At 41.3% G+C, this 25456-nt stretch overlaps 1 protein-coding gene across 1 annotated transcript in view; it reads left to right on the plus strand.

Annotated features, from left to right (window-relative positions):
• The first annotated feature begins 9378 nt into the window (after window positions 1-9378).
• LOC124069808 (leucine-rich repeat and immunoglobulin-like domain-containing nogo receptor-interacting protein 3) overlaps window positions 9379-25456 on the plus strand; it is a 34431-nt gene continuing 18353 nt past the window's right edge. Inside the window, exon 1 of the mRNA XM_046409263.1 lies at window positions 9379-10121. The gene's annotated coding sequence lies outside the window, so the exon portion shown is untranslated. The remainder of the gene's footprint in view (window positions 10122-25456) is intronic.

The following is a 25456-nucleotide window of genomic DNA, read 5'->3' on the forward strand; positions in this document are numbered from 1 at the left end:
TGGCACGATAACAAAAACATCTCTTTCCTGTGAGGCTGCGAGCTCTTCACTCCTCATAGCAAAAAATAACATCAGGCGTGGATTATTTAAAATAGATATTTTTGATATAAAAAAATCTTTAGCATCTGTAATTGCAATGTCACACCTAATACTGTGTGTTCCCTCTATGTTTGTGAAGCTGTTGGATTACAGTTGCCATGGTTTCTTCTGTTTTGATCGGTCTTATATAATGTTATTGGTGGCTGGTTGTTGTGAAAAATGAACAGACACACACACACACACACACACACACACGCTCACAGTTTGTGTCAGTAAATGTTGCTAACCACCCCCACATCCTTGTCCTTCCTCGAAGAGAGCAGCCTGAGGATAAACAACAGCTCCTCTCACATCATCTTGCTCTCTCTTATATTCATCACGCCCTCTCTATCTTTTTTCTCCTTAACACTCTTGTGCCTCTCTCTCCGCCTTTCCTGCTGCCTCCTTTACCCTTCTTTCAGGTTTATTGTCACCAGTCTCTCCCCTCCTCTGGCCCAGTTCTCCCTCAATCCACTTTATCTCTCTGCAGTCAATGCTGTATTGATTTTCACAAGGCCTCTCCTGTCATATCTCCATATCTCTTAATTCTCACACTCACTCCGTCTCTCTCCACCTTGCAGAGTTGTTTCCATTTTCACACACATATGCAAGCTCTTCCCTCTTTCTCTCTATCATTTTCTCTATCTTCAGCTATCTCTGTCAGGCACACACTGTCTTTCCTCTCCGGATATGATTATTATTAATCTCTTTTTCTACTTTGCTATCAGTTTCCTCTAAAATGTAGCATATCTCCATCCCACTAATGTGTACCACTTACTTTTTGATTTTTTGACACTTCTTTTCATCTCTCCTCACCTCTCTCTTTTTTCATGTGCAGCTTTTTGCTGGACCTCATAAACACTCTGGCTGCCTGCTTTGGCTTCTGAGCAAGGCAACGTGTGTTTGCCTTCAGGACGTTGCACAGCTGTGGAGTGTTTGTAGGGCAAAACGCTGATAATGTCCTTTTCTCGCTGATGGTATCACACGGTGCTGTGCCACGCTGAAGATTTGCATCCGGTTCAGAGAGTTTTCCCTGCCCGTGGCTGCCGGTTAGTCTGACCGAGCTGTTGGTGTGGAGGTAGAGGAGAGAAACACCTCACAGCAGTCACATGTGGAGCCACAGCATTTCCTGTACTGAAGGTCTCTGTAAGCCCATGTGTCAAGCCTGGCATGTTTCTGCAAAGACACAACATTTGCAGGGACAGGCTTATGGATATCACATGGTTGCAGAGAAGATGATCCATGCATGGCCTCAAAACCTCAGCTACAGTGTCTGTAGTCCCATATAATTCATACAAATGCTGACCAATTGAATCAAACTGCAAAGCACTCAGACAGTTTATTCTCCTCTTTATATGATTCATTGCTATTTCATCATTTTTCATATTTGAAAACACCTTTTTATATAAGCATTTCTTCTTTATATCCTGGAATATTATTAACACAGAGAGAGAGCAAAGCTGACAACATGTGACAAGAGTCCTATTGCTGGTATCTTAAACCACTAGACAACAGGGACACTGAGATCATGATAAATTTAATTTGCATTGCATTTTTAATACACAAAATAAAGCTTGTGTGTTTTTTTAATGTATCTTTATGTGCTCAACATAAAAATGTAATAAAGGACAAATGACAAAAATGAAATGGGGGAAAAGCACATTCAGAACTTTTACATTAATGAATCCAACAGTTCAATGACCAGTAAGAAATTTTCAGAAAATTGTATATTGTAGAAATTTATATAATGTACATGTATGAGAAATCTTTAAAGTGCTCAGATTAGTGGAACATTCGGATCTGAATTCAATTATGGCAGAGCCAACATCATCGCCTAATAAATAGAGGATACGGTCACAACCTCCAACAAGGGAGTAAGCACTTATTCAGCTAGCACGCACTTTTGGGTTGAGCTATTTCTTCCTGACACACTCCAGAATCCATTTCTCGATGCGTGAATTTGTTCTAAAGACATTATGCTGTTTTTCATGTAATAGAGAAGGAATTTGACTGGGAGCAGAGGATGGTGCTGGGAGTCCAGTGGGAGATATGAATCACATGTTGTAGTGTTTTGGACTCAAGATGTGCGTTTTCATATTGGTTGTTTGGGACAGAATACTTGGATTGCACATGGTTCTCACAAATGTTTTCTGACTCTCAGACACAGAAACACGTTTCAGGCTTCAGGCTTCAGGCTGTGTGAACGTGGAATCATGAGCCTGTTCAGCAGAACGACAGCATTTTCTTTATATGGGACATGAGGCACCAGTGTTGTGGGAACAAAATGCACTGAAGGATGAGTTAATGATGTCTTCCTGAGGGATACTGCCTATCATTAGTGTTGAGTTGTACGTTAGGTGGTACATTTTTTTGATCCTTTGTGAGAATCTGAGGGCATTTTGTAGGAAATATCTGAAATTTTATATCTTGATATAAAATGGCTAAAAGCACTACAAACAGGGTAAATATGAGTGATTACATTTGCAGCCACCATCTTTGTATAGGTTCAGAATTCACTTTAAGTATGTTACAGTCTTTAAGCCAATCTAAACCAATATGGCCATACTCTGAGCCAGTAGTGGCATCTGCTCAGCCTCAGGGCTCCTGCACAGAAGATCAGTTCATCAGAAACCTCATTTCTGAAGCCAATCACTCCTCACCTGCCCAATCTTTCTTATCACATTTTAGATATTTTCTCCTTTGCCCAACTTCTGTTGCCTTCTTTCTCCCAGTCCCTCCCTCAGCTCCCACTTTCCATCCGGATCACGTCCCATTCCCTCCCCCTTTCCCTCCCACTCTCCTCCAGTTTTGCCTTTTATCTCCCGTTCTCCTCGTTCACAATGCATTATACCTTTTTGATATCCTCCATGTGTCTATCTACTCGTCTCAGCCCGCTTTCAGTCTCCTATTTCTTTTCTTATCCCTCCATTTCACTGTTGCTTTTCTACCCCCACCCTCTTCCACCCTGCTCCCACTCCCCCACCCCTCCACATCCTCCTCCTGCTCGCCACCCTGCTCACGTCCACGTCTGTTTCCACTGATAAGACTCTCAGTAACACCCACACGCACACGCGCATGCAGTGGAAGAGATAACAATGTTGCACTGCCAACATAGTTAACAACACAGCTAACTGCTATTTCTCTCTTCCCTAATATCAGTGCTAATGAGTGTGTGATCTGTGATCTTTCTCTCTGAGTCAAATAGGGAATGATGGAAAAGATGAGCAAGAAAGGGGATAGATCCATTTTGTTTGGGGCTGTACTGAAAACAAAGTTATTACCTGACATGTCACGGCTGGCTCAGGTAGAAGGAGCGGTGAATAAGCTGCTCCCTCTGAGACCACAGGCCAAGCTAAAGGGCAGTCAGTTTATTATGGTCATACACAGATAAAGTGCTTCTGTCCAGTCTACACAAACAGAGACTTTTCTCAGAAAAGCAGTCTTAAATACTCAAATACTGACCCTATTGCAGGTATTCTCAAGGAGAATAGGTTACCTGCTAGCATGTTGTACTGCTAATTAGATTAGATACTTTCATATTCAATTTCTACATTAATAAAGATAAACACTTTGTAACATTGTGTAATCACATTACATATTAGTCCGACGAACACTCTTAACATGTAGGTTACTAAACTTGCTGACTTTGTCACATCGTCGCATTGCCATGTAATTTTGTCTTAAATTGTTTAGTTTTGTTTATTCATTATCATTTATTTTCCTCTTTTTCTGTTTATCAGTACTTATTTCTGTCCTCATACTGCTGCAGCAACTGAATTATCCTCTCTGTGGATCAATAAAGACTCTATCTAAAGTAATTTACTGCAAATAAAAATGTGCTGCAAGCCCAGCACGACACAATATCAGTTTCTTAGTGACACTAACAACTAATAAATACACCACTGAGTCTTCAAAGGTGCTCAAAAAAGACTTAAGAGTGTTAGTTGTAAAACTGTGACTGCATGACTGCAATAGAATTGGAGATATTTCACTAGTTACCAGGATCACCCTGAAGTGTTTCTGCGCCTCAGTTAGCAGAATGAGAACTAATTAGTTTTGCTGCTGTTCAAGAATTACTGTGTCCAACAAAACCCAAAAATATTTGATGTGGCAAATGCATTAAATCTCCCACTGACCTTTGGAATACATTTTTTGCAGAACAGAACTGAAAAAGAATTTTGTCCCTCATCTCTGGCGGTGTACTTGTATTAGAAAGGGACTGAGGTGATTATAGCAACTAATAACTTTCTTTCTATGTTCACAGATAGAAAGCTAAAAGATAAATAAAAATTATTCTTTAGAAATCCAAGGAAATTACTCAACATTTTGGGTGACCCTTGAACATTGCATGTGTACATTTTTAGCATGTTTGGGAGTGACAGAGTGCCACATCCTCAGTGTAGAGTTACATGATGAGAAATAGCTCAAGTCATATGAGAAGCGTGTGGTATTTTTGTGAGTGTGACCACGGCCAGAGATGTAAGTCCACATCTCTTGACTGTCTGCCTTTCCAACAGGCGAGACGCAGAGAAGTTGGCAAACATAACAATAACGAACAAGGCTGTGATTAGTTTCATGACACAGCAGCTGAGAGGGGGCGCGTAGGCTAGAACAAGAAAAACATCCATAATGTATGAATGTTTAAATCAAATTTCCTGTTCCATCGCTGAGAAGCCGCTCTTATTATGGAATTGATTTGCATATATTGAGGTACTTAAGCATAAGATGACAGAGAAAGGTAAGTGTAAGCATGAATCATCCCAACAATTGAAATAAAATCCTGTTCATGAAGAATAAACTCAGTTGCTCCATTTATCATTTTCTTATATTACTAATGAATAAATTGGATTCTTGATGCAACTATTAAGCATTCTTTTTCCTTACAGGACACTTTGTCCCAGTTAGGTCCTGCAATTTTCTATCCAAGCGATCTGATACAGTTATGTCTGACCCATGTCCCACATGAACTCTTCTAAAATGTCATTCTATTCTGTCCTTAAATGTCAGTGTCCTCCCAAAAGTGGGGCTTCAAGAAAGGAGAGTCACTCGGCTGCTATGCGCGACCCGCGCCGGTATCAGATTCTTACATTTCCAGCCATGATCTTCACGTGCTGCACCCGATGTGAAGACATCTTGGGCATGCAGTCACTGTACACCCACAAGGATATATTTGCCATCGTTCAAGGTGGAGCCATGAAACAATTACCAGAATTGTCCATGAAGCTGAGTGATGGAAATTATTTCATGACCTTGACGCAGAAGGTGCAGTTATAGAAATGTGAGATCTCTGCAGCCAGCCATCTGCCTTATCCAGAACAATTTGTGGCAATAAACAAATGCAGTAGTGTGTTAAGACAGCAGTACATATTTTTAAAGTGATAAATGTAGTTCAGAAAAGAATACTATATATACTCATTTGTTTGTTCTCTGGCACTCCATTTAATCATCTGTACAGTGGAAAGGTTGTTCTTAATGTAAACAACAGTGTAAAAACACCACCTGCTTCTCTGGTGTTTGAGTTAGATGACACAATAATTTCAAAATTCAAACATAATATATACAATAATTCAGGCATATATATCTGAAAAGACTTTGTTAACAAATGCTTCAACAAATGATATCCTCATTCTGGAATTGGTTTAGGACGATATAAAAATTTAACCAACACCTTCAAAATATATCTGCAGGTGACAAAGTGAAATATTGCCTCTTGAACTTAAGCAGGGACAACAACACGCAGGTCTGCTAAATGTGCATCACTCAGTTAGAGCACAATGGTTTCATTGTCATGAGATAAGAGCAACCCTAATCCGACTGGGTCACAGCAGTCCCTGCTGCACTGGATTTATCTGTAGATAAAACACCTCTAATTGACAGGAATGTGATTGTGTGCAACTGAGTTATTCCAGTGCACCATTTGTCTGTTGCTCAATTGAAGGCAATGAGGCAAAAGTGATCCTAGTGATAGCACTTAATAATTCCTGTTCACAACTTAAAGTATCAAACTTTATCAGCATGAATATGCTAGCCATGTCTGGGTCACAGGTGAGCATTAGACAGTAAGTGCAAGGAATTATTATTTAAACTTTGCTAATTACTTTTAGACAAGCTGATCCACTTTGGGAGGTTGGCTTATTTGCTGTCTTACCAAGATGGCCAGATGTGGACAGACAGTCCCAGACACGTTAGCCTGGCACAGATGTGGAGATGCAGCAGAGACAGGAACTCCTCAGATTCACTGTGTGGATGTGATTTCTGGAAAGCTTCGTGAAGTTTCTGGTTCTAACGATGAGCTAGCTGTACAAACAGTTCAAACTGTTGCCTAGCAGCTTGTTAAATGCAGCGCATTCTTACTCCCAATGTGTCAGATAACAGCAGCCTGGTCAGTTTCCCTAAACATGACGCTGTAGTTACCCTTCTAACATAATATCTACCCTCTAGATTAGCAGTATAAAGAGCGAGAAGTTAGGAGGTAGTCAGGGTGTTTTAGTGGGTCAAACACAGGATTTTGGAATTAAGTAGATTTATCTAACTTAAACTTTGTTATGCAACTGTATTACGTAAGCTGCATAACATAACATAACATAATGCATGATCATTTCTGAAAATTATCTGAGTAGTTTTTGTGACTAAACCTAACCAAAAAAAAAAAAAAATTACAACTTTAATAACAGAAGCCTTTACTAAAGAAGTGTTTCATATTTAGAATCACTTAATTGACTATGGAGTCCTCCACATGCAAAATAGATGCTGCAGGGGCAAGTGAAGTGTCAGAACTCACGGCCTAAAAATACTTCATTTTACATGTGTTAAATATACTGCATATGTGTGTTCAGGCTTTGGACTTGATTAAAGGCACCTTTGACAGTACTAGGCTGGATAACATTAAGCATATGCTGTAGAAAGAAACAAAGCAAAGAAGAAACGAAGCAGATTAATGCAACTAACAACTTCTGCTGTTGAGTAATTTCTGAAAGTAATGTGCTTCTTTCGGGAATGGAAAACATTTTGACCCGTGTCCCTGGGAAAAGCACAGATGTTAATAGCAAAATTTAATGATGACCGATTTCCATTTAGTTGCTTCAGTGTCAGGGTCCTGCTATTGTGCATGCTGACTCATTGTCACACATACAGGGGTGCCCTGTTTATGTGGTGAGTGAGATGAAACCAGCGTATTTAGACATATTTTTACAATAGAAGTGGAGCGGAGTGAACCGAGTAGGATTACAGTGGAGGAGAAAAACGTGATGGAGAATGTTCGTGTGTGTGTGTGTGTGTGGGCAGGTCAGATTGGCGGAGTAGTAGGTGTTTGCTGCACTTTGCCTTCACCATGCATCATGACATGCCCGACCCCTGGCCTCAGGGTCACAGACTAGACTTCTCCTTTCCTGCGATGAGCTGTTAACTGACCTCAGGGGCAGTCAGTCACGCTAGAAGAGTGAGTTTCTCTCTCTCTCTCTCTCTCTCTCTCTCTCTCTCTGTGTGTGTGTGTGTGAATCTCAGCACTCTGTGATCTGATTTACCCTGACAAGGCAACAGGACTGAACAATAAAAATGTCTATTTTCTCTCCCTCTCGTTCGCTCCCTCTCTCTGTACGCTTCAGGCAAATTGGGGGAGGTGATTAAACAGAACAAACCCACCAGAAGAATGACATCCCCAAAAGAGTAATTTCTGGAACCTAAATCCCCCTTTTGTATGCTATGCTCATAAGTACTATGTCAGGAGCAGTTTGATGCCACTTGCTTCAGAATGCTGCTGCCATGATACCCACAAGCCCCATTAGATGAATACATAAAACCCAATTTTTTGCATTTTGGCAGCCTGTAGGTACATATGGAACTAGCTCTTAATTTAGACTTGTTAACAACCCGTATGATCCTTAATGCATGTTAAAAAGGGTGCCTCAGCTCTGGTACAAACTGCTGGAGCCCATCAGACAAGCTAGTTCTTTCTCCTATAAACACATTATTCTAGAATTAAGTTCTTCTTCTTCTCTTGTAGTCCCAATTTGTCTTTCATGCAGGCCTATTGTCATTATATTCAAGTCACAAAGCCATCCTTGTGTTTTTCTGGAAACTAAATCCCTGGCAATCTTTGATAAATTCACAAGATTCAAAGTTTAACAACACTTACTGCTGTTCTGAAGGCATCCAAATCCTGTTCAGAATCCTCAAAGCCTTTTCTAACCAGCTGATGGAGGAATAGCATGTCTGCTGCATAAAAAGTGTTTCCCAAATTTCAAAATATAAACACGTTATTTTGTATGAAAGTATATAATACCGACAGGCATCATCAATATAGACAATTACAACTGATAATGAATCAATTTTTGGATCACGCCAGTCAAATTATGTCTGAATGGCTGAACAGTAATTTGATAATCTTCTGTGTTTTTATGTAGAGTGTGTTGTCAGGTCAGCCTTTTAATTTTGGTTTATGATTAAATACCTGTAAATTTCTACCAATGACTCAATCACTCAACCTCCTAAATCAGTCTCCTTCCTGTCCCTGTTGACCACTGACTGGACTGGAAACAGAACCAGAGTTTTCATTGCTTTTGATGAGTCAGTCAGTATGAGATGGTACACCTGCTCTAAGTCAGCATGGTAGCATACTATTGGTCAGTCTAGAATTATCCTCTTATTATTATCCTGTTTCAGTCTAGTATACTCTAGTCACCTGTTGTATTGTTTTTGCTTTACACTTCCTATTGTTGTCTGTTCCTGCTTTTTTGAATACTAGCCCACCTTGATTAGTTTCACCTGTTTCATCCTCCCCCCTGATACATACTCCTGTGCTCTGCCTGTGTTTGTTGCCAGTTCGTTATGTTCACTTGTGTTATACATTCCAGCATTTCTTTGTGTGTATTGACTCTCCAGTGTTTTTTGACTCTTGGTCGTTGGGTTTTTTTTGCCTTTGTCTTAGCTTTCGGATTTGTTTGCCTGTGTTGATGCCTCTCCATGTACCTGCTTTTCCATTTAAGACTCACAGTAAGTTTGAAGTCATGGTTCAGCATGATGCTTTTGGGTCCTGTTTCCTGAGCCTCTAAGCCCAACAGAACGACTCAAACCTTCTCAGGCGCAGCCTCACAGAGCTGCTATAATGGCTGGATGCTTATCTTGCTGGGGAATCAACAAAGTCAGTTTGCTTTAATTTCTTTTGTATTTTATTGAATCTTATTTATTCTAACTGCAATCTTAACATTTCTTGGTGTTCTTCAGTATAGCACTTCATAAATGAATTTTTTGAATTATAATTTATTGTCCTTTCTTCCAGGCTCAAAATACAAGCATCTCTGTCTTTCCTGCTTTTCCGCCTCCTAAATCTCAGCTCTCGGTCTCTTCGTTTTTCTTCTTGCCTGGCTGTTAAGACAGACTCCCTAAGCCGTATGCCCTGCAGCACACTGAATTGTGAATCCAAACAGCTGGAGCAGCAGCAGATAGACAGTGACTGAGAAAAGGAAGGGAGGGGGGGAGAGATAAAGAGAGAGGGAGCAGAAAGAGAGCGAGAGAGAGAGAGAGAGAGATGAAAAGCATGCCAAGCGAGAGAGAGGCGCTCATACTGAAGGAGGCAGAGGCAACAGCTACAGCAACAGCACGCTCCTTCCCCATCCTCTCTCTCCTTTCTCATAATTCCACATCCATGCCGTGGAAGATGGAGGGCACCCTGACCCGCTGAGGAGCACTGTCTGAGGGAGAAGAAAATCTCGCATGAGCCCTCCTCCTGTGAATGCTGGGATCAGTTTTTTTGGGACAATTACCAACAAGGAGTGAAAGGAGGTGTGTACCCAGGAGCCTGCCGGCGGGAGGGCGGGAGGGAGAAGGAGAGAAAAGAGGGGGATGAGTGGCAGGCTTGGTACAGCTGCTGATGCCAGGGTCTCAGAGTGAGACAGAGACAGACTGAGGGGGACCTGAGGAGTGGAGGGCTGGCACGTGTGGAGCTCTGTCTGCAACTTGTAGGCCACCAGGAGAGGAAAATAGATTCACATACGCACACACGCTGGACAGATGAGGAGGCATCAGGGACCACACTTCAGTCCTGGGTATGTTCATTTATAATCTACACACTCATACACACAGACATGTACACTTTATTCTTAATGGTTGCTCTGTTCTTACCAATAGCGCACAGGAACATTTGAAACGCAACAGTGCATGTTCGCAGATCTTAAGGGTTGATGACTACCCACCCTGACAAGTCTCCCCACTTGCCCTCAGATACTTGCAGCAAAGGAACGAGGATGAGATTTCATGTGTATGTCTCTGTGTGTGCGTGGTCATGCTTTATTGCCATCTACTTCTTGTTATAACATTATTGTATACCACTAGCGGCATTTCATAATGGGTTTCGTAAGCTGTCAGCGTGATGCATGTAAATAAACCTCCGCTGCTGGAATGTAGTCATGTTTCATGTCGTGTGACAAATTAAACAGTCACATTACTTTCATGTCAGTACTTGATTTTGTGGTGACATTACACATTAGATTAACTTTGTTTTTTATTTGTCCTGCCCACAGTGTGCAGTCATAAATTGTACACATAAAAATCTGAAAGGATAACTACTTGCATGGCTGCTGAAAAAAGCTGAAGACTTGTTTGTGCACTCTGGTGTGAGACATGTATGGCTCTGTTTACCCATGCTACACTGCCATGTGTGGTAACATGACATGGGTGGCCATGTGTTATGTCACGTTGTGGCAGTGTGCATATGGCTTATGACAGCAGGCTTGCATGAGGTGTATCAGCTAGCCACTCGTCTTTCTGTCCTTCTACCGCCCCCACCTCTCTCTTCCTCTTTTTCCACCATCTTCTTCTTTCTCCATTTCCAATTATAGGCTGTCACCTCTCTCCCTTTCCTCCTGATCCTATCTCCTGTTTCATTCTCTTGCTAAGCAATTACCTTTACCTGACTCTGCGCCCCTCCGGACAGCATGGCTGACTAGTTTCCTGTCTGCCTTTTCAACGATCAAAGTGAAGGATGGGTAGGGATTTCATGGCCATTTTACTATGGTCGTCTGAATCCGAGCAAAGAGCGACCTCACTGAAGCCTGAACACAGAGGCTACTTCATATTATTGCTGCTCTCATACAGTACCCGGAAAAGATAAAGAGGAAATGGCTGAGGGGGGCAGTGTACTGAAGAATTATGTCTCTAATCATGCAATCAGCTCATTATTTCCTGCTCCTCATTAACTTGTTTGGGTTTCTAACTTTATCACTATTCCCAGTCTTGACTTCTTGAAGACAAAACAAAACAAAAACAAAAAAAACTCATCCCACGGTGCTGGAGGGAAAGACTTGCAAGAGAAGTGAGAGACTCCCGATCACAACCTTTCCTCCCTGTGAGTTCTTCAATACTTCAGTGTATCCAAAGCTCTGTCCTTCTAGTCCCATGTCTTCTCTATCTTTTTTCTTTAAACTTCTCTTGTTACCATTCCACTGTATAACCTCTTTACTCCAACAGTACGACTCCTACAGAAACACACATATTTACATAAAAGCAGGCACACACTCCCACCAACGGTATAACCCTTTTAGTGCAGCAGTGTGACAGCTAACTGAAGCAGAGCATCGCTGTCCTTTCTGCTTCCAAGCTTGTGTTAGAAGGGACACAAAGCGGAAATAAGACATTGTAGGATCACTGATGAGAAGGATGAGAGGAAGAGGACATAATTAACAGAGAGAGGAAGATGGGAATACTGACATAAAATTAAATAAAAGAAGACTGAGTGAAAATGGAAGAAGGGGGTGAGTCAAAGGGATAGACTATACAGAAAGACTTTGGAGGGTGACAGAAAAGTAGAAGATGTGAAAATGTTTGTCCTCTGCGTTGACAGCTGCTTATTGCTTATGTCTTTTTCCAGTAAATGGACACAGTGGTAAAGTGATAGTTTTCAACCACCCCTGGGGAAAGACAGTGACGAAAGAGCCAGAGAGAGGGAGATTGCCATTGGCTCTTCGAAAAGATATCTTAGTTCTACAATTTGTCATCATTTTTGGTCATCATTTCTATTTTTTTTATTACAACATTTTTTCTCATCAAAGTAATAGTTGAAATCAAACTATGCAAAATACACGGGGAGTCAAATGATTAAATAGATAAAGCAAACAGTAGCCATATTATCTGAACTGATTTAATTAGAGGTAAACATTGTTAGAATTATGCCATGGACATATATGACTTAGTGTTATGTAGTCTGTAAACTCTGATGGATGTTTCCATTAGACGGTTTCAGTGTTGTTTTTATTCTATGATTGTTTGAAGCCTGAATTTCCCTTTAAGGCTTAAAACTCCTAGCAGAGTGAGGAGTTCAGGAGACATGGGAGTTTGTGAAATGCAGAAGGTTAGGGCTTCAGGGAAAAAAAATGTGAGTGTGATGTTTCTGCAGGAGGAGACAGTGTGAGAGGAGAGAAAGAGCTTTGATGGGCTGCATGGTGAGAGGATTTGATTGGGAAGGTGACCGAGGGTATGTGGGCGTGTTGAAGGAGCTTTTGATCTCAGTGTGTACACGACTGTGTGTGTGTGTGTGTGTATGTGTGTGTGAGAACGATGGTTGACCTTGAAAAATGCACCAAGGGTCTTAAGGATGTCCTGTATGGAGGATTGCTTCTATTAGATTGCTGGTTGGTGATTGAGATGCATCCATGGACAAGGGCACAGCACCCACAGCTATCTACACACAGCACACACACACACAATAAAAACAGTCTTTATTAAACTGGGGAGTTACAGTACAGATCCTTGTTGTTGCATCACAGGCTGCTCACAAAACTGAATTTAATGGTCTTGCTTCCAGTATCACTCACCAAAACAGCATGAGCGAGCTTGTAATATATCGGCGCTTAGTGTGAGCGTGCATGTGCATGGATGTGTGTGTGTTTTTCCACTGAGGTGATGAGGCTTTTAAGATGCTGGTTGCTGGTGTTGTCGTGCATGTGCGTTGTAAAATAAAGGGCATGATCCCAGTCAGTAATGAACAAGTGGGCCTCTATCTCAGGGCAAATCACCAGCAGGTGGGACTGACGACTCCTCTGCAGCCTCAGCCTCCTTCGCTGCTCTATTAAGACCTCCTGACCTTCTTCCCCACCTCCTTTTTCTCTTGCTGTTTCTTGATATCTCACTCCCTCCCTTACAACAAATTATTCTCTCTCACTTTCCCTGTTTTCTTCATTCTGTCCTTTCACTCTCCATTTCACTTACTTTAATTTACTTTGCCGGCTGTGTTTTCTCAGACGTGACCTACCATGCATTGAGATTCTGTTGTTCATTCTTCCGCTCATGGTGTCTGCCTGCCTGTCTGTCTGTCTGTCACCTTCATTTCCCGTCTCTCTCTCTCTCTCTCTCTGTCTCTCAGCTACTTGGGTCTGATAGGCCTAACACTCATAATGAATTAGCATTTAGCTTTGCTTCATTATTCAGTCTGGCTCAGCCGTCCCTGGAGTATTTCTCTCAATCTCTTTAAAATAAATTCTCAAATTAAATTTAGTGATGATGGAATAATCCTTTCAAGTTACAGAAACCTTACCTGCTCGGAGATGCAAAGTCCTTGATGGCTTGTCCATCCCAGTTTCTTGTTAAAGAGTTACTCATCACTGTGACCAGATGGCTCTGTCAGGTAAGGATTCATTTAAAAGTCAGAAAAAAGGTCTCTTTTGACTTTGATGCAAACATTTTACTGAGAAAATGTATTTTCTAGTCATTCAGGAGAAAGCTTCTTACTTTGATACCTCACTCCTTCCTAATGAGGTTTCTTGTTCAACCACAAAGAGCAGAAAAATAAAGTGTTGAAGCCTTTTACCACATCATGTAACAGCAGTTAATGTTACACTCTGCCAACAGCTATTATTGTGAAAGTGCTTTTACAAAGCAGAGTAACAAAGTCATGAAAGCATGTAATGGTAACACTAGCTTAGTAAAAAGTACAGTTTGGTTCTTTCAATGGACACATTAACGCAGACCCCTTGAGTGGGCAGTGCTATATCGCTGCTAACTTACAAGACTATATTCTTTGTTCAATCAGTAAATGCATGCAGACCAATCATACAGCCACATTTCTGTCTTCTCTCTCATCAAACTAGTAATTTATAGGTATTTCAGCATGTCTCCAGCTTTTTCATACCAACTTCTTCTGAGTCTGAATCTTCTCAGACTTCTCTGAGTTTGATGACTTCTCTTTTTGAGATTGTGTCCCACATCTTGTTCGAATTGTCCGTCGATTCCGATAGGTCTCGTGTTGTGTCCAGCCGACACCTGTTTCCAACAGCTGGAGAAACATTCAACCAATCAGAGCTTTGGTTGAAAGTAGAGACGTGGTTTTCCTCCATGGCTAGCGATATTCATAAACAACAGTGACAGTAAAAAAGCAACAAGCGTGGATGAGATTGAGAGTATACGTCAACATCAATTTGTCTAAATTCTAAAACGCTGTTTTCATGAGAAAAAGATTTTGCTCAGTTTTCCAAATTGTTTCTATCCACAGCTGAACAACAGAGGATCAGCTAAATCTCTTCTTATTTGCCCTCTTTTCAGTTGACAAACAACAAAATTGCACATTGCAGCCAACATCTGGGACAGACATGTATTCACCTATACAGGCATTACAATTACCGATCACAGAGAAAGTTGGAGGCAACTCAATGCTGTCTTCTTTCATTTCCAGACACGCAGTCCCTGACCTTAATGGACTGGTTTAAATGGTAATGGAAAAGCTCTGTTTACCCAGAACACACTGAACACACACTGTTTTAGTCTGTATGGGGGGCTAAAACAGAAAAAAATGCATCTGCTACATAGTGACTACATGTGGATGTATGGTGAGACAGATGTACTGTTAGATGGGAAGTCATTAAGTCAATTTACAGAGTCAAATTCAACATGTTTTTTTTTTTTGTTTTTTTTTTTCCATCAATGTGAAAAGCATTAAGTGTTCCAGCCAACTGCGGCTTCTCTGTCAACTGAAAATCACATCAGTGGGGTCCTTGCTGCTGACTGCTTAGGGCAAAACAAAGCAAAATAACACTGCTTCTTAACAAGAAATCAGCTAACATGAACACAACAGCTGACTTAATGAAGAGAAATAAATTCAGTATGATATTCACGCTAGGGTTTTCCTGCTCCACTTCATATACGTTCTGCATGCTTGTTTCAAAATGCGGCAAGTTGAGGAAGCTTTAATTTCTGTGAGCAGGTTCACTCTTGACATTGAGAGCAGAAAATGTGACAAAATAATCTCAGCTCAAAGTGCTAGTGTTTTCAGCTTTCAACAATATTTCACCATATTACCTATATATAGAACTTCGGTCATGTGAAAACATTTGGTCTGGCAAAATCTGGCAAAGTTTATTTAGATTTTAAGAGGAGACCTTGTGCCTTTTAGTATTATCTGAGGTTATTCTTAATAATATCTGTGATTATGGACATTAGCACAGAGAGTCAATAGAAAAGGTTAGTGTGTTAACAATCTCTTCCTCCCATCACCAGCTGCAATAAGAGAAACAGAGCCTGACTCTGTGTGTGTGTGTGTGTGTGTGTGTGTGTGCTGCCGACATCTCATTACCTGCCCTGCTTGAATTAAGGACTTATGTTTCTCAGACTTCATCAAATGTTGATGTGGGTCATGAAGTTGGTTGCTCTGCTCACCTGTGCCTCCCATCCCTGCACAGATGTTAATACAGGTCAATGAGATTACCACCCCTTTGTGTGTGTGTGTGTGTGTGTACCTGCATGCGTGAGTGTAAGTGCACCTGTGCCCATATCTGCTGTTGTTAATTTAATTTTAATGCAGGTTAAGTAGTGTTACCTTACGTTTTAACAATGCAGCTCAATTAATGACCACACAGGATGTAAGAGATCTACTTTCTTAGGTCTACTTCATTCTTCATTCCTCATTTTCTATTATCTACCACCTCTGCTGTATGTATGTGTGTGTGTGTGTGTGTCTGTGTCTGCGTGCGTGTGTCATATAAAAACAGTTACTTTGCTAGTTTGGTTTTAACTGATGAAATAACTTACTTACTTACTGTAGTTGAAAATGTTAACATACATTCATGTTTGATGTTGGTTATTTAAATGGCTGTCCTGATGGCCTGAATAGAGCACGTAAGGGTGTGTGTGTGTGTGTGGGTGTGTGTGTGTGTGTGTTTATCTAATGCCATCTGTAGAACAGACCTTTGGGGCGGGTGGGGGGTGTTATTCATTAACTGTAACTGCATGACTTCTATGCAAGAGTGCAATCAAAGTTTGTGTGTGTGTGTGTGTGTGTGCGTGTGTGTGTGTGTGTGTGGAGCATGCACTTCTCACACATAAGGTCAATCAGTCTATTTTGTACACTTCACTTCTCTCCTTTTCCTCTTTCTCTCTATCGCTCTCTGTCACTCTTCAGCGTGTGATTCTCAGTAGATGAATGATGATCCCTCAGTTTGTTCAGTTCATACAAAATACAGCCCATGTTTTTGAACTCATTTGATAGTCATGATAGGGTGTTGTGCTCCTGTCCGTCTGTCCATCAAATTAGATTTTAATGATTCAAGTATGATTTCTTGATCACTGTTTTCTAATCAGAAATTACAATGTGATGCCTTCTATGAAAGGCTAAAAAAAAAAGTGTCAGGAAAAATGTTTTCCCAAAGGAAGCTAGTTAGCTTAGCTTACTGGCTCCCACTTCCTGAGTGTAATGCAAACTTGACAGTATGATGTGTCCCACCAAATGTTGAACATTGTAAAGGAACAGACATCGTAAATTGCCAATGACACATAACCAGAGCCATGTGGGCTTGTCAAGAAAAATGTCTTTTATCCGGAATGAGGCTACAGGGTTTTTTTATCTGCTTTTGAAAAATTGAAAATTATGAACAATCGCTGCATTATCATTTTAGTTTATATTTCACAATGGGTACAGAGAATTTAAATGTCAGTTCATTTTTGACAGATGCTCAGATCCAGTGATTTCTGAGATTCTAGTCTGGTTGTGTATTGAACATCCTCCTCACTGCTGTGGGACTAATTTGTTTGGGTGAATGTAGATGGACAGATTTTCTGTAATGTCCTTCAGCACCGACCCCCACACACACTCACACACACACACACATACATTTCGCTCTGAGGGAGCACAGTTTCAGACATTACTTCTGCTTCACTGCTACACAAACAGGCTTGCAGAAGCCTGAGGACCGTTCACCACACACACACACACACACACACATACAATCATCTGGGCATGTGCGTCACCCTCCCTGCAGGACTTCAGACATGTCACTTGGGGATGCCAGCACATATGTGTCGCTTTGTCCTTTATACGTGTCACATATAACAAAAAGGCCAGTAGTTGAGTCACTGTGTAATTCAGTATCTGTTAAGGCTTTCATAGAGCTAAAGGTTAGCTGCCTCTTCAAAATGAAATCACTCTTTGCTTGGTTTCTTCTCTCGTTTACACAACAAAACTCTCTCGAATCATGTGCTTCATCGCATGTTGACCTCTTGTGTTTTTCACCAGTTTTAAATTGGTCCAGGAACTTGCTGCCTTTCAGCATGGCAGCCAGGGCATTTATTAGCATCTGAAAAGAAATTCAAGAGAGAACAAGCTGCAGAGAACTACCTGTTTCACTCTAAAGGTAAAACAAAGGAGGTGGACTGTGTTATTAATGTGCATTAATAAGCAAAGAGGGTGAGCCTGGATGAACAGACATAGGTTTTTCATTAGCTCATGTTCTTGCGTGACTGACTTTTTGGAGCTGTTTGTCCCCTGACTCAGTTTGTTTCAGCAGTTTGTTAAAGTGACTGTTTAGAAAGAACAAAAGCCTTTGGCAAGTCGCTTCTCTTCGTCTTTTGTCTTCTTTGTTTTCTTGCCTCTCATTTTTTGTCTTTCTCTCTTTCTCTCTCTCTCTTTGTTGATATAGTACCTAATTTACTGCAAACTGGTTTATGTGCTTCGTTACAATATGATGTCACTTTTTGCACCAGCTGTTTTCAGAAAAAGAGTTTCCCAAAGACACTGTTATGAAAGGGGATAAGATCATTCATACAACCTTTTCTTTTAAGTAGAATGTATACTCACACACTCTCAGGCTCATGAAGCAGTCACAGTCATTTTCTTAATTCAGACTGTTTCTTTGTCTTTTTGAGCTCCTCATCATGCCATCTGTGATGGTGGTAACTCTCTCTTGCTAGCCTAGCAAACATTAAGCATACAAACAACCAGTAATGAAATACTCGCTGTATAGGAGCTTGTGCTACATTCAGTGTCTGCTCCTCAGATGCACTACAACTCAATTTTTTCTTAATTTCCATGAAAGTCTTATATCTTGGCCAAATTCATACTCATCAACTTTAGCATTTAATTCAGTCTTATCATTTTTGGTTTCCCTCACAGTCTGTCAGCCCCACTCTCAGCTGATCCCGGGTTAATATGTTGTGCCAGATGTGCCTTCATGCATGTAGATTTTTAAAAGAGAAGCCACTTTAACATATTTATCTCAAAACCCTGCGCAACCTTTTCCAATATTCCTCAATCTCCTGCTTCCCTACCTCTGCTTCTTCCCATTTCATCCCTGTTTCACGCTTTCACAACCTGATCTGAGCCCTCCACTTTCTCCTCTTCCTCCTCCCCTCCTCCCTCCCTTTAAACGTCAAGTCATGAATTTATTATGTGAATCAAAATAGAGCAATGACTCTTTGTCCCCATCGCTGCATGTCATTGGTCTAGAATGAATAATTCAGCCTCTGTGGTTGAAGTTAGGATCAGGGAGAAAAAGGAAATTATTTTGGAGCCACACAATTCGGGCTATTTTCGCACGGCGAGCTGTCAGCGCTTTTCCTGCAGCGCTCACTCTTTCTTCTCCCTCTCTTCCTGCTCCCTCTCATTCCTCCCACCAGTTCACTCACTATCACGAAGATAGAACTGATTCTTCTTTGTCTTCTCTGTCCTTGGGAAGGACTGCATACAAAGCGCATTAAGTCAGCCTTGTTTTTTGGTGTTCTTGTGGTATGTGTATTTGTAGATATCTGCTGAGTAGCTTTGATGGCTTAACATGCAACAGACAGATGGTTTTTTTCCTCAAAGACCGCCATTATTATTACATGCTTGCTGTCTTACTCTCTTTGACTCTCATTCGGTTGTGGAATGACAGTTATTGAATTCCCCCAAAATGAGCTCCTCAAGTTCTGTTTGTAATTTAAGATAATTTATCGAGAGAAAATCTCAGATTAGGGACTAAAATGTTTATTGCTTCACATCACATGCCCTGTTTGGGATACAAAAGGGTGTAGTGACCAAATGATAACCCTGCAAGGGTCTGATGGAGGCCACTGAGCAGTCAACCACCCACATGCCCATACATGATCTTCACATGGACAAAAAGACAGACACACAAGCTCTGTGCACACATAAGGTCAATCATGCGCTTGGAAACACACACATAGATGCATATGCACACTTGGATGATTATTCTCGGCCTCCTGGGGCATCATTGAAACTTTTCAGCCGTGACCTCACTAAGAGGGAGAGAGGGAACATAAATGAGACACAGAGAGAGCCCTTGAATTTTAACCAGATGCTCCCTGGGGAGAACTCCCATCATCTGTGTGTGTCTTCCAGAATGCCAGAATCCCACAGCCTCCTTAGGAGCTCAAGGACCTTAACTGCTCTAACATTCTCTCAGGGAAGCTCATCTGCCATCACTGACTTTATAGATGCTTTTTGGGAGAAAAATCATTCGATGAATCAGTGGCAAAAGGTTTCTCTCATCCAGCTTTAGTGCTGGATAATGACATTCCTCCAGCGGTAGTCAATTCTTCCAGTGCAGAGGATGTACTAGAGGATAAATGTCACCATCAGTTATCCGTAATGTGATCAGGGTTCCAACTACATCATCCCTATGGTGGTGTGAAAAGTCTGTCTCATTTAGGTCGTTTCTGACGCCTTTTCCTTCAGAAAGTATGTGGGATTTTGGACCCCAGTGATTCTTTTTCCTTGAGCTGGGCAGCTGGGTCCTTGTCCTCTAGGATGTCATCCACCTCGCACAGCACACAGTTTGCAGTTTGTTTCATTTTATTTGGGTTACACGCAGACAGACACTAAATGTAAAGCCACTTCAGGGATGAGGTCAAACATTTGCTGTCCTTCAAGGTGTTAGCAAAAGAGTCTTCTTTTCCTATTTTGCAGCAGAGCGTTTCAGCATTGACACTGTAATGCATACACCCACAAGAGTCATACTGCAGGATAGGTCAAGTAAAATAAGTCAGAATAGCTAAAACATGTCATGCTTTGTTACTTGATAGGAAAGGAAAACACTCTTGGGTCTCATTTTCCATGACTTATTGACAAGAGAAGTCTGTCTGTTACAACACAGTGTACTCCAGTTTAAGGGTTACTGGATGTACAGAGTTTGTTCCTTGCGGTGTTTCTCAGAGCAACAGAGATACACTTTACATTGTAAAGTCTGTGACCACGTAGACGCTCTGGAGTCTGTGTCACACAGAGGAACAATCAGATGGGTGCAGATGTTTTGTAAAACCTGAAGCATACGGTACATTTGAGTTGTCTTTTTTCTTGTGGTCTTTAAATGGATTGGAACTGGACTGTGTTCTGATTGTGGGAAGGACAAGATGGATTAAACTCTGGGTCTTTCTCTTGAACATGCATTTATACACCAACACACCAACGGTCTGTTTGTTTTTTCAGTGCTGGTGTTGAGTGATATGTGTTTCATTGCTACTTGTCATTTGGAATATATATTTTATTTTTTCTGCTTAGTTTGTTTTATCATTTGTTAATTATCATTGGTCAGAAGTGACTCTGGCTGGCATATTTTTTCATTTAATGTGTCACACTGGCTACAAAAAAAGTTTTAGACTCATTCATTCTTCATAAATGGAGTCATAAGTCAAGTAAAATTCTTGTATTTTATGATATCACAATATATATTACAAAAAAAAATGTACAGTGTAATTTTTTTCCAATATCACACAGCCAAACATTCTTGCTTTTGAGAGTGAAAGTTCATCCTTGACTTTGGAAGTCTCACTAGTTGAGAAAGCAATTTCAGTTGTAGCTGTTCTGAATGTTTTAAATGCATCATATTTTACTCTGCTTCATTCCTGACCTTGGAAAAGGGTCTGTCCCTTTTGTACTTTGTGTTCAGGGTCAAGTATGAAGTTTCAGGGGCAATAAAATTTGAAGCAAACATGGAAGTCCTTAAAATGGAAAGCTTAAAATGTCCTACTTGTACATGCAGAAAATGAGAAATGTCATGTTTGAAAGACCTGTTTGACCTGCAATCAGAAAATCTGTTTAAGCTTACAAATTAGACATAGGGTCTTCAGTACAAACACAAATTTTCATAGACTGAAATGTTTACAGCCAAGGAGCTTGTAACTTCACACTCTTCCTGCCTGTTTTTCAGTTTTCAGGTTTGTTGGCCAATCTTTCTATTTAGCAATGTCACCCTATTCTCAGGACAAAACACTTAATTTTGTGAGTAAAAGCCTCTATTGGAAAGTAATAATGTTGACCAAAACTACGACAATAACAATCAGGTCCAGTATGAAGGTGCAGACATGAACAGGCCAACAGAAGCTTTCACAACTCCTGCTGTCAATCAGAAAAGCAACCCTGAACTCTCCCCAAACCTGGCAACCTTTTCATCTCCGAAAAGCTCTTTCTCCCTTTCTCTGGTTTACCATTACTTTCATCTTCCCCTCTTATGTATTCTTCCATCCTGTGTGTGTGTGTGTGTGTGTGTGTGTGTGTGTGTGTGTTGTTCATCATTTTACCTTCTCACTCCTCCAACATCAGATATTTGTTCAACTACTTTTGTGACCTTTCCAGAAACTTCCTCCCGTGTGACACCCTCCTCCTCCTCATCATCCTCCTCCACCTCCTCACAATGATCTGTTTCTTTTAACAACCTTGCTCTGCAGTGTTTACAAAGCCTTCACGCCGTGTGTGTTCGTGTGTGTGTGTGCTGTATATCCTCCTCTGGGATCTCTGGTGAGAAGAGGATCCAGGAAGTGAAACGATCTCCTAATGTCCTGTTGAAGCACCATCATCTTGCACACCCAATACTGCACGGCACACACGCACACACGTACACACACACGCACACACACACACACACACGCACGCACATACACACACATGCTGCTGGTGTTGTACAATCACAAGCTGAATGGTTTTATCAGTGCTCAGGGATTGTTGTCGCCTTTGTTTCCATACTACAAAGGATTCAGCTCTCTCCTCCACATTCCCTGCTTTATTTTGTTCCACATCTCCATCCTTGTCACTCTCCATTTCTCTTCCCTCCTCACATCATCCATTCCCATTTTTTTCCCGCTTTTACCTCCACTCCCCCCCCCCCAACCCCCCCCCCCCCTTGCCCCTTCATCCCCACATGTGAAACGGTAGTAACGGCTCCCATTGGTTACACTGGCAGCCAATAAGCTTTTGGGCTAACAGGGTCACTATTGTCCATGAAGCAGTGCAATTACTCTGCCGTCTACATCCCTGCCATGTTTGCATACACGATGCTTTCTACTGTCCTTGTACCTATTCTGCACTTTTCCACTGTACATGAACATCCTTCTTGGTCATATGGTTTATTCATAACAGCTCGACTGAGAGTGAAAAGCCGTTTTGTGTGCTGCAATTTGATGTAAACATATTTCATTTTCCACACTTGTTTTGTGAAAAGCAGAGCCAGAAACTGTGTTAGAGTTTCTGATTTAACATACATTTGCAATCAGTTTATGCATTCAGGTCGAAGCTATGTTATGCTATTATACATTGCTGATCTTCAAAAGACCGGGGAAGGAAAGCTGTCACTCTCCTCCCCTCCCCCCTTCGTTCTCTCCCAACTCATTCCTTTTCTCGCTGTTTGCTTGCCACACAGACAGTTATGTATTTGCAACCAGTCTGGCAGGCTGCAGTCAGACTTGTAAATTACTGTTTTTTAAAATGTGCCTCTTTTCTTCTGTGGACAGATGTGGCCTTTTCACTCAGTAAAATGTCACTGACGCCTTGTGTAATAAACTGAGGGTATTTAAAATACCAAATTGGAGCCTTCAGACAATCTTGCCATGTGTTATCGAGCATCATCAGGATTGCTCTGCCTCTCTTGTGGCATCTGACTGAGCACCAGGCCTAATTTGCATCATTAGACTCTCTCAACTGTGGAATCGCTTTGACCTTCCTCCATCATTACTGACAGAGTGCTATAGAGTGTCCTTCTTACTTGCACCCCCCCCCCCATCTCATCTTCCTCTTTCATCATACACTTCTCTCCTGTCCTCCATGTCCATCATCTCTTCCCCTGGTACCCAAATCCATCCATCGCTCACATACTGGTCATATTATGCAGCTCTACACTTATCTATTTCAATTTTCTCCCTTCAGTTTCTTTTTAGCACACTTCTTCTTGGGGCTGTCTTATTTACTGTCATATATCAACGAGACGTTGGCAGTCTTGGTTTTAAATTCCCTGTTTGGCTTTCACCTATATAACGAGCTTGAGAATTGAATTAATGTCGCTTCTTCTTGATACCAAGGGGGTATAAAAAAAAACACTCTCACACCCTATACACACTAACAAACATGCACACACACACGCTAAGCTGTATAGGATGAAAAAGGAGCCATTGCCTTTCAGGTGGGACATCTCCTGGGAAATGTTTTCCTTTCACAGCAATCACCCTGTTATCATCACAATCTGCGGCTGCACTGTTGGCGCTGAGAAGAAGACGTGATTTCACTTTCCAATGGCCAGCCCATGGGATTAGCCCACCATTTTGTTATCTGGAAACTCATTAGCCTTTAGAAAGGAAATGACACCAGAAATGAACTCCCTTTATATTCTGTCTTCAGCCCCATAATCAGAACTGTGATGAAAGACTCTCCTGTTTGCATGCAGGAGAGATTTGCCTTCTCTGGCAACATGAGAGACCTCATTCATCAGCATGATCCACACAATATCACAGTGACATATAAAAATAAGACTGGTAAATATTTCGCAAATATGAGGAAATACTGTCTAACACAGTTCATGGCGGTGGCCATGGTTTTTTGAAAGTATGTGTGAGCGATGAATCATTTCAATCCACGGCAGTAATAAGGCCACAGATCCCCAAAGGGTGAGACTAATTCAAGGCTGTTCAGTCACTTGTCATGCTGTGTGTCACTCAAAATGATTGCTGTGTTCATGTGTGCAAGTTTTTTTTTTTTCTCATAGACAGGTCAAGTTTGATTAAGTGATTTTTATCTCACTGCCATTCTTAACTCTTCCCTCTGACTTGCACTCTTGCTAATAGTGTAATAATCTCTGCACTTACTGGTTAATTACACCCCAGGATAGACAATTACCACACTAAACGCATTTCCTCAATACCCTAATAAAAAGCCATGTAAACACAGGCTTATTCTTGCGCGCGAACAGGCACAGATTGTGCAGCTTTGTGTAGCACGTACCAGTTTTAATGAGTTGTAAGTCTTCTATCTGCCTACCAGCTGGCGTGTGCCCAAACCTCTGATCTGCAGAGCAAGCTCTTCATCGTTCCTGACAAAACATTATGGTGCACATATAGCACCCTATCACACATGTCATTTCAATACATCACAGCAATACTGCTCGGATATGAACCGAGAAGAAAAAGGTAATTTTGTGCTTCCTTCAGTGTCAGGAAATGGGCTCTGTAGCAGCTCCAACCTGCTTGCTAATGAGGCAAAGTCCCATTCATGATGACAGGACCAGACTCGTAGTGACTCTGCCGTAACTGCTGAGTGTAGATGAATAGGGTTCAAATGTTTAGGCAAGGAAAATCTCTCAATTTTATGCACTTGACTTACCTGTGAGCCTTGTCAGAGACACGATTCCATCATCTTGTGACGGACTATAAAGTTTTTCTGATTCGCTCTTCAAGACTTGCCAAAAAGCTTGTCCAAAGCATCCCTCTGTGCATATGCTTTGAGTGTGAATGTGACTCATTGCCGCCTGAGACATAAGTGAATACATGTTCAGAGTTTAAAGAGACCCAAATTTAGTGATAATGTGTGGGTGACTTTTGTTGGGATGTAAACCAACCTGTTTCCCTTTTAGCCCTGGCATTTCGCTAATGTCTGCCGACTAAGCCAAAACGGCCACTGCCCTGGAGATTTATGATGACGCCGTAACCCCTGAACCTCCGCATCACATGATCTCATTCGGAGTTGGAGAGGAAAGTGTGATGTCACATGGTAGAAATAGCGTATGTGGGTTTGCTACAACTGAGTCTGAGAGAGTCGATTTAACACCTGAGCAGAGACCATATGGTTGCAGGCAAGGTTACCTATCTAATAAGCTACATTCCCAGGCTGCCCTCTGTTGTTTGTTTACTGCACTATATGTGTTTGCTT

This window comes from Scatophagus argus, chromosome 13 (assembly GCF_020382885.2).
Source record: "Scatophagus argus isolate fScaArg1 chromosome 13, fScaArg1.pri, whole genome shotgun sequence".
Classification (NCBI taxonomy): domain Eukaryota; kingdom Metazoa; phylum Chordata; class Actinopteri; family Scatophagidae; genus Scatophagus; species Scatophagus argus.